We start from the raw sequence: 10,829 nt of genomic DNA, 5'->3' as shown, positions 1-10,829 counted from the left end.
GCGAGTGACGGGATGGTGCGGAACCGATCGCTGATCGCGTTTCTTCATCGTGGCACGACGGGTGCTCACTCTCCTCTTCGACAGCCCTCTCTAATCCGCCCCTATGGCTGCTTTACTTTCGACTCAAACCTTGCATTTCATTCGACTGAGACATTCTACCCGTAGGTAACGCTCAGTGCTAACAGCGCGTATGTTTACAGACAACTGCCGACTGATATATGAACAGTCACAACAGCAACACACCTGCACGACAACTCAGGGTGATGCAAAACTTTTGTTGATGTGTGCGTCTACTGAGGACTAGGTGACACCTGCATTGTGTACAGTGAGAACGTAACAACGAAACAACGAGAAAAGAATGTGATTGATTTCAGCTGTAACGTATTAGCGGTACTGTGAATGTCCCGTGTTACGAGACATACGAGGGCCGTTCAGAAAGTAACCTCCGGTTGATTTAAAAAAATACACCAAGTTAAATAAAAATATTTTAATATATACATCTTACAACTACATCTTTGCACTATTTTTCTACATAGTCTCCATAGCGATTGAGGCACTTATCGTATCTCTTCACAAGCTTTGAAATTCCTTCTGCATAAAAATCACCCGCTTGTGCCTGGAGCCAGCCTGTGACCGCATCTTTGAGCTCTTCGTCGTCATCAAACCGCTGTGACCCGAGCCATTTCTTCAGATGCATGAAGAGGTGATAATCACTTGGCGCCAGGTCTTGGCTGTAAGGTGGATGGTTGATAACGTCCCACTTGAAGGACTCAAGAAGGGCCGTTGTTCTGCGAGCAGAGTGAGGACGGGCGTTATCGTGCAAAAAAACGATACCGGAAGTCAGTATACCACGGCGTTTGTTCTGTATAGCCCGTCGTAACTTTTTTATTGTTTCACAGTACACGTCTTGATTAATGGTCGTACCACGTTCCATGAATTCAACCAACAACACCCCTTTGGCATCCCAAAACACCGTTGCCATCAGTTTTCTGGCAGAAAAATCTTGCGAGGCTTTTCTTGGTTTGGTAGGCGAATTTGAATGTGCCCACATCTTTGATTGTTCTTTTGTCTCAGGGTTCACGTACTTAATCCAGGTTTCGTCACCGGTCACGATTCTGCTTAACAATGGTTCTCCTTCGTCCTCATAACGTGACAGAAAGTCTAATGCAGAGGCCATTCTTTGAGTTTTGTGGTGGTCGGTAAGAATTTTGGGCACCCATCGTGCACAGAACTTACGGTAGCCCAGTCTTGCTGTCACTATCTCGTACAAGAGAGTCTTAGAAATCTGTGGAAAACCAGTAGACAACTCCGACATTGAGAAACGTCGATTTTCACGAACTTTTGCATCAACTGTCTGAACGAGTTCGTCAGTCACCAATGATGGTCTACCACTCCTCTCCTCATCATGAACGTTTTCTCGTCCACTTTTAAATAAACGTACCCATTCACGGACAACTCCTTCACTCATAACTCTTGGTCCGTACACGGCACAAAGCTCACGATGAATAGCTGCTGCAGAATATCCTTTGGCTGTAAAAAACCTTATGACAGCACGCACTTCACATTTGGCGGGGTTTTCTATTGCAGCACACATTTCAAACTACCACAAAAACTAAACTAGCGCAGGTACAACGTTCACTCGACCACGGCTTGATGCCGACTGACCTGTTGAGTGCGTGAACGCACAGATGGCGTCGCTACTCCCCCCACAACCCGCACTGTGACCAGTCGGAGGTTACTTACTGAACCGCCCTCGTATATAGTGACGGCAGTGGCTTAACGGCGATCTCGTAGATGCGGGATGGTCGCCGTGCGCACAGCGGCTCATGCGCCTACGGGCGCCGACTCACCCCCTCTCTGCTCTCTGTTCCAGGTGAGTCCTGTGACGCCACTGGCTCAGCTGCAAGGCCGACGAGACCGGCAGGCGGTGAGTGACGCGTACGTCACAGCGCGTCGCACTGCGGGTCGTACGAGTGCCAGAAGCCGTCTCCGGCGGGCACCGAGTAACTGTTTCAGATGAGTTTAATCTTTCTTGCCTGCATGTTTAAATGAATGCAAGTTCTCGACAGTACATGACAAAATTAAGATCTTTAGTGGGTATCTTTTCAATTAAATATTGATTTCTTGTGGGCCCTGTAAGGAGCCGATCGTTCTCTACGTGTGGCGTAAAAGCCGACCAGTGTGAAGTCACAAGTCCGTTGCAGTGCCCGTACATCTGGTTGGTCCCGGCCGGCTCAACTGGGTCTTCGTCAGGCCGACGAACGTTTGCTGCACGACCAAGAACGATGGTTTGCCGGCCCACTGATTATGCTTGGCATGTTGGTAGTCGCCGCTTTCCTGTTTCACATACCTGCGCATCGAATCTTTTAAAAATATTTATTTTAGGGAACGCTTTAGTCTGTCTATCCGAGGTGTAAAACCTGTAGTTTTCTACGAAGGGGCTACAGACCACGTTTTGAAGGTAACGGAGAAAGGTACTTCGCCGGCCGCGGTGGCCGTGCGGTTCTAGGCGCTCCAGTCCGTAGCCGCGCTGCTGCTACGATCGCAGGTTCGAATCCTGCCTCGGGCATGGGTGTGTGTGATGTCCTTAGGTTAGTTAGGTTTAAGTAGTTCTAAGTTCTAGGCGACTGATGACCACAGCATTTGAGTCCCATAGTGCTCAGAGCCATTTGAGAAAGGTACTTCAGTAAATTTGAGTGCCTGGTAACTCGACTACTGAAGGCGTATCGGAAAGTACTTAACACCACTTCCTCCTGAAAAGTGTAGTTTTCGATGGCACCTTACACATTCCTCAGGAAATCAGAATCAGTCTGTTGCAGTCAAATCTGTTTCGAGTCGAACAATCTTTTGCTTAGCATATCGCTTTATATTTAATGCCAGCCCTCTGTAGCTAACTTGATGATACTGTCTACAACAGCGTCTTTTAAAACTTGAATACTGAACGTACAAATTACAAGAGGAAGAACTATTAGAAGAAGAATAATTCCGTTACCTTTATTATTATTCAATAACTATTATTATTTTTGCAAGGTCCTCTCAGGAGAGAACTCGGAAAGGAATCAGAGAAAATCGATCCGCCATTTAACTATTCAGACTGACCATCTGCTCTCTGAACTATGTGCAAACATATTACTCGTCATCAATTTCGCATCTTAATAGTAACAAAGTCGCAGCGGTCTCTTCGTTACTTGTTAGTTTTATGAAAGAAAAGGTTGCTCTAGGTTGTTCACGTACGTGTCAAAGGTGTTGGTGGTGTGGACAACAGTAGGTTCAATATTTAGTGTTATCGCGCTTCTCTTTCCACACACAAAGGTTTTTCATGTGACGATGAGGGCTGCTTCTGGAAACCAAATCCCCAGGATTATGAACCGCTTCGATGTTGATGGAATACAAAACCAGGACGTGTCTCGTGCGCCACGTTTCTTTAATAGAAAGAATGACCGACATTACATGCTACCTAGAATATTCGCTTTCTCCCTTGTTGTGGAAGAAAAACAATCGCTTTTAGACCATCGTTTCAGTTGTGCTGTCATCACCCTTCTAATTTAAACACTTGTGACTTGTGCACGACGTAAGTAATTTGGCATGCGAGCTATAGAGGAATTTTCTGTTGTATTTTCTCCATGACAGTCTGTTGAACATTTGTGCCATGTACTCACATGACCTACATGTACGTATGTCAAACGTCACAGTTCTCTGGAGTTCACTTCTTCATCAGCCAGTTCGTTACGTTTAACATAAAAAAGTACTCCAAATGTGCTATGAACAATTTATTTACTTTTTCTATTATCAAACATTTAGCTATCGGCTATGTGTAACCAACTGTAGCTCCTCTGTTACGTTAAAGATGTTATTGTTTTGTAACATGCCATCTTCAATGGATATATTTTAATTTCCCTGTTGAAGTCCAAAGCGTTTCCGTGCTACAGCTCCACTTTCAAGGACAACGCTGAGGTTCTTTGACATTACATCCGTTTGAGTTTATTATCTAACAGTAAAAGAAAGGACGGTTGTCACTTTTACTAGCAAAGAGTCTGATACAAGAGTGACGAACAAATAAATTATTTGTAGTGTTTTCTTCACGTACCCATACAATCCTCGCCTTCTGCATTGGTGAAGAGCTTGCAGTTTTTTTTACATACACTTCAAATGATTTTACAACTTCATGATTTTGCTGTTGGACTGAAATGACACAATTTGAGTTGTGCTTATAGGATATATTTAAGTATCGAACAATATATATTTTTCCGTTAACCAAGGAGATGAAATGAAATACTTGTATTTGCTTAATAAACATGCAGTGAGTTTTCTTTGTGTACTCGTACCATACTCTGCCACACATGCATAGTGCTGCCCCCTCCTATGGGCAGGTAGGCTTAAGCTGGTAGCACAAGGAACGTCAACATTGAGCATGTTGAGTTAAAAATGTTGCTGAATGCTCAGAAACTCTTTGGCTTCTGTATACAGTAGTATTGCCGTTTGGGTTCTTATGGCACATCTTCTTCGTGTTGGCTGCATATGTTCATGAGCAATCATACATTTAGGAGCAAATTATCCACTTCCTCCTCCCCTTAACCTGTTGTTATGCTAATTGATTTATGACACCATGAGGATAATCCGTCTTCTAAGAAATCTTACCCTACCCCTACCCCTCCTCCTCACCTACCCCTCTGGAAAAGGGATCACAATCTTGGAACACTTTTCTTCGTCACTTCTCAGTTCATATCACCTTTTCCCCCCTCTTTAAAATTCCAATCCCAACACACTCCCCACTCCTCGTGGGAGATGCCCAACCCTTCCCATACCTTATCCGTCTGACACTGTATGCAGTTATAGGCTGTCAGTGCTCGAATTTATTCTACACACATCAAAAAAGTTTTGCATCACATCGGTTCCGAGAATTCCCGACCTGTACAGAAACTTGGAATAGAGATCAACATAAAAATAATTTCCGCCCTTTTTATTGCTCATGAAAACCATACATTGCATGTTGTATCACCATACAGCGAGACCTTCAGAGGTGGTGGTCCAGACTGCTGTACACATTGGTACCTCTAATACCCAACAGCAGGTCCTCTTGCATTGATGCATGTCTGTATTCGTCGTGGCATACTATCCATAAGTTCATCAAGGCACTGTTGGACCAGATTGTCCCACTCCCCAACGGCGATTCGGCGTAGATACCTCAGAGTGGTTGGTGGGGCCATATCTCTCTGACGCACACACACCAGTACATAAGAGCAGCTTTTAAGGTATCTATTCGCACATTGGGAAACTTTTTTACGCCTGACAACAAGCTACAATTCGCATCCCCTTCCCTCTCGTTATTTCGTAACATCCAACTGAGTAAAGCTACACACTTAGTCTATGATACAGTTGACGATTATGAATGAACAAACTGCCGAGTTCGGAGCCCTATATCAATACATCTGATACATGTATTGAACTTTCACTTAACTCTTGTACATATCTACCGTGTATCAAATCGATACCACTTCCTAAATGAATCGAAGACGTCCACGGTTTTGGTGTGGAAACTACCTATTACAGCAGAATGTCCTTGTTATTTCGGGATATCCAGCTGTGTAAAGGTTAGAACTTTAAACTCCGAAAACATTCAATCGACCGATACATACGTGTTAAAAGTTGTTGTGTGGCGGCAATTTTCGTTTGAACAGGTGTATCTAATGTCAACTTACCTTTTATAAGAGACCAGCCATAAAAATAAATAATAAATAGGAACAAGCCACACTTACAGCGATAATAAGTTAGTCATGGTTCCACGAGTACAGAAACAGCCAATTTCTTTCAGTCTTATCGACCGACTGGCATTGGTGAGAGTGCTCCTCACAATCAAAATTTGTGTCTGTGGGTGTTAAAATGATTTTCAATCATATAAAATATCAGTAGAGAAGACTATCTTTCAGGCTATCTAATCGCTTGTTAGAAGAAATGCACATTCATTTTTACGTACGACAGCAAGCTTCATTTCACACCTGTGTGTCTGTCTCTCTACCTCTCTCGTCATTATTTTTATAACATACAGTGGAATAAAACAACGAATTATAAAAATTTCGCTGAGCATCACCTGCTAGAGAACTTGATAAGATCTATATCGCATCTCTCTCTTCTGATATGTCGAAAACAAATGCCACCTGCGTGTTAACATGGGGCAGATGTGTCGAAGCCACTAAATACACACGGACTGGTCCATTGGAGGAGGTGGCCAGTGATTGAGCTGCTTGTACAGACCTGTGTGAAGTTTACTCACCTGTACTGGAAGAAGACCCTATCCCATAGACTATAAATCACAATACAGGGTTCCTGTGTTGTAGTTGTGTAAGCAGTTTGATACAGTTTTTTGTTGTAACACATCCAAACAGTGTATGACCACAGTTTTCTTCACTGCCACATAGTCTCTTTTCCTATCACGACTTTAAGATCTATGTCAGGTGCTAAACCGAAATTAACAAGTTTCAATCCATTGGCTTTCACAGAGTGATGGACACTGGATTGTGTAAGGTGTAGTGCTCGCCCACGAAACATGTAGATTGGTGGAAATAAAAGACGGAGGCAGTGTTTCTCATTGACAAAAATGTGGAAGACATTTCAACATATGAAAACTGTAAGAGTTTGCAGCCTTGTGGATCTGCCTGATAAGTATTTCCAAACACATAACAATAGCCAATCTATCTTTTGGATGCATCTGGGTACTCACCTGTGAGCTGTAACTGCTGAATATACTCTGGGGTAATAGTTGGGATGGATCCATCTGTATAACAATTCATCGATAATGAGCAGTATAGATCCACAGCATGCATGATTTGTGGTACTGTCTGAAAGCTAGGTCCCTCTACTTTAGGTTCGATGTTGCAACCGCCGCCGACGTCTTGGGTGTCAGTGGAATGAGGGAGAGACGGTGTGAAAGGTCCCACCTCGAGGACCCAACACACGAAATAGCGTAACTGTACTGTGACATGTGTGCGTTTACATCTGAATAACATTGCCCTACCTCACTGCTTTAGTCATTTATGAGTTTTTGTGACAGTTTGTAGATACCATGACTGGGTTGGAGGTTATCTACTGAAGGTGTATGGTATAAACAGCAATATCAGGCCACACCTGGTAAGCAATAAATGTATGTACATATGGATAAATATCCAAAAGTATGGAAAAAGTTACAAAAATGGTTAAATTCTGTAACATATTCTTGTGTGATATCTGTTTATATGCTTGGAGTGTAGTGATAGTACGTTAGTTCACAAAATAACTGCTTGGGATTTTACCTGTTATGTTGGCTGTATGGGTCTGTGATCGAGTCGATTCCGTAGACGTATCGAATTCCTGTGTAAACTTTTGTCCCTGTACTGGAGGAAAACAGTCAGTACAACTTGGTGGTGACGTCAACCTACCGAGTATAGACTTGGACTCGTATGGATTCATTGGACGGAGTACAGACAGTCTTGTGAGGTACTTTTGAACACTGCATGATACTTGCTTTCGCAAACCCTTGGCAGGCAACCTCAGCTTGAAAATGGCACCTGTATCTTTTGTAAAAGACGCCTCCAACTTTTTGCATGAGCAAATATCACCACAAAATTTCTGATTATTGGTTAATTTTTTAAGTTGAAAGTTTAAATAACTTAACTGGAATGGTAACGGAAATAAGACGTTGCTGTGAGACAAAGAATTTTATATGACGACAACATTTTATTTGATAGAATCATGAAAATAACTCCTTCAAAAAATGGTTCAAATGGCTCTGAGCACTATGGGACTCAACATCTTAGGTCATAAGTCCCCTAGAACTTAGAACTACTTAAACGTAACTAACCTAAGGACATCACACACGCCCATGCCCGAGGCAGGATTCGAACCTGCGACCGTAGCAGTCCCGCGGTTCCGGACTGCAGCGCCAGAACCGCTAGACCACCGCGGCCGGGTAAATTAACTCCTTGATCACTCACTTTACCTAATGGTACGGTTACATAGAATGATAGCCCATAATCAGTGATACAAAAAATAACAATTTTATTCAAACTGATTATATGTCCTAAATAAGATGACTATAGTAGCCAAAACGCAGAGCATTATACTCACCAGAGTCTCAGCAGGGAATGCATAACCGTCTCCCCTCGTCCGGGGTCCACACACGATGGCCGGAAGGGCTCAGAGAGTCTGCGCAACGGCTATGTGCCAACCTAACGGGGCCTGCTAACGCGCGGTGAACTTACGTCTCTCTGGTCCAGTGCAGTCGCACTCTACTTGATACAATGGTTCGCTAAACTGCATCTCCACATTCAGAGAACCCACAGCAGACAGGCCACGCATACATCAGGAGGCGACCCGCATTCACATTTGCAGACTATACTGTTGTTGTTGTCGTTGTTGTTGTTGTCTTCAGTCCTGAGACTGGTTTGATGAAGCTCTCCACGCTACTCTATACTGTACAAGCTACTTCATCTCCCAGTACTTACTGCAACCTACATCCTTCTGAATCTGCCTAGTGTATTCATCTCTTGGTCTCCCTCTACGATTTTTACCCTCCACGCTGCCCTCCGATACTAAACTGGTGATCCCTTGATGCTTCAGAACATGTCCTGCCAACCGATCCCTTCTTCTAGTCAAGTTGTGCCACAAACTTCTTTTCTCAACAATGCTATTCAATACTTCCTCATTAGTTATGTGATCTACCCATCTAATCTTCAGCATTCTTCTGTAGCACCACATTTCGAAAGCTTCTATTCTCTTCCTGTCCAAACTATTTGTCGTCCATGTTTCACTTCCATACATGGCTACACTCCATACAAATATTTTCAGAAACGACTTCCTGACACTTAAACCTATACTAGATGTTAACAAATTTCTCTTCTTCAGAAATGCTTTCCTTGCCATTGCCAGTCTACATTCTATATCCTCTCTACTTCGACCATCATCAGTTATTTTGCTCCCCAAATAGCAAAACTCCTTTACTACTTTAAGTGTCTCATTTCCTAATCTAATTCCCTCAGCATCACCCGACTTAATTCGACTACATTCCATTATCCTTGTTTTGCTTTTGTTGATGCTCATCTTATATCCTCCTTTCAAGACACTATCCATTCCGTTCAACTGCTCTTCCAAGTCCTTTGCTGTCTCTGACAGAATTACAATGTCATCGGCGAACCTCAAAGTTTTTATTTCTTCTCCATGGATTTTAATAACTACTCCGAATTTTTCTTTTGTTTCCTTCACTGCTTGCGCAATATACAGATTGAATGACATCGGGGAGAGGCTACAACCCTGTCTCACTCCCTTCCCAACCACTGCTTCCCTTTCATGTCCCTCGACTCTTATAACTGCCATCTGGTTTCTGTACAAATTGTAAATAGCTTTTCGCTCCCTGTATTTTATCCCTGCCACCTTCAGAATTTGAAAGAGAGTATTCCAGTCAACATTGTCAAAAGCTTTCTCTAAGTCTACAAATGCTGGAAACGAAGGTTTGTCTTTCCTTAATCTTTCTTCTAAGATAAGTCGTAAGGTCAGTATTGCCTCACGTGTTCCAACATTTCTACGGAATCTGAACTGATCTTCCCCGAGGTACGCCTCTACCAGTTTTTCCATTCGTCTGTAAAGAATTCGCGTTAGTATTTTGCAGCCGTGGCTTATTAAACTGATAGTTCGGTAATCTTCACATCTGTCAACACCTGCTTTCTTTGGGATTGGAATTATTATATTCTTGTTGAAGTCTGAGGGTATTTCGCCTGTCTCATACATCTTGCTCACCAGATGCTAGTGTTTTGTCAGGACTGGCTCTCCCAAGGCTGTCAGTAGTTCTAATCGAATGTTGTCTACTCCCGGGGCCTTGTTTCGACCCAGGTCTTTCAGTGCTCTGTCAAACTCTTCACGCAGTATCTTATCTCCCATTTCATCTTCATCTACATCCTCTTCCAATTCCATAATATTGTCCTCAAGTACATCGCCCTTGTACAGACCCTCTATGTATTTTCTGCTTTCCCTTCTTTGCTTAGAACTGGGTTTCCATCTCAGCTCTTGATATTCATACAAGTGGTTCTCTTTTCTCCAAAGGTCTCTTTAATTTTCCTGTAGGCAGTATCTATCTTACCCCTAGTGAGATAAGCGTCTACATCCTTACATTTGTCCTCTAGCCATCCCTGCTTAGCCATTTTGCACTTCCTGTCGATCTTATTTTTGAGACGCTTGTATTCCTTTGAGCCTGCTTCATTTACTGCATTTTTTATTTTCTTCTTTCATCAATTAAATTCAGTATTTCTTCTGTACCCAAGGATTTCTACTAGCCCTCATCTTTATACCTACTTGATCCTCTGCTGCCTTCCCTGCTTCATCCCTCAAAGCTACCCATTCTTCTTCTACTGTATATCTTTCCCCCATTCCTGTCAATTGTTCCCTTATTATCTCCCTGAAACTCTGTATAACCTCTGGTTTAGTCAGTTTATCCAGGTCCCATCTCCTTGAATTCCCACCTTTTAGCAGTTTCTTCAGTTTTAATCTACAATTCATAACAAATAGATTGTGGTCGGTGTCCACATCTGCCCCTAGAAATGTCTTACAATTTAAAACATGGTTCCTAAATCTCTGTCTTACCATTATATAATCTATCTGAAACCTGTCAGTATCTCCATGCTTCTTCCATGTATACAATCTTCTTTTATGATTCTTGAACCAAGTGTTAGCTATGATTAAGTTGTGCTCTGTGCAAAATTCTACCAGGCGGCTTCCTCTTTCATTTCTTAGCCCCAATCCATATTCACCTACTACGTTTCCTTCTCTCTCTTTTCCTACTGACGAATTCCACTCACCCATGACTA

This window comes from Schistocerca piceifrons, chromosome 3 (assembly GCF_021461385.2).
Source record: "Schistocerca piceifrons isolate TAMUIC-IGC-003096 chromosome 3, iqSchPice1.1, whole genome shotgun sequence".
Classification (NCBI taxonomy): domain Eukaryota; kingdom Metazoa; phylum Arthropoda; class Insecta; order Orthoptera; family Acrididae; genus Schistocerca; species Schistocerca piceifrons.
This window is presented reverse-complemented; position numbering follows the sequence as displayed.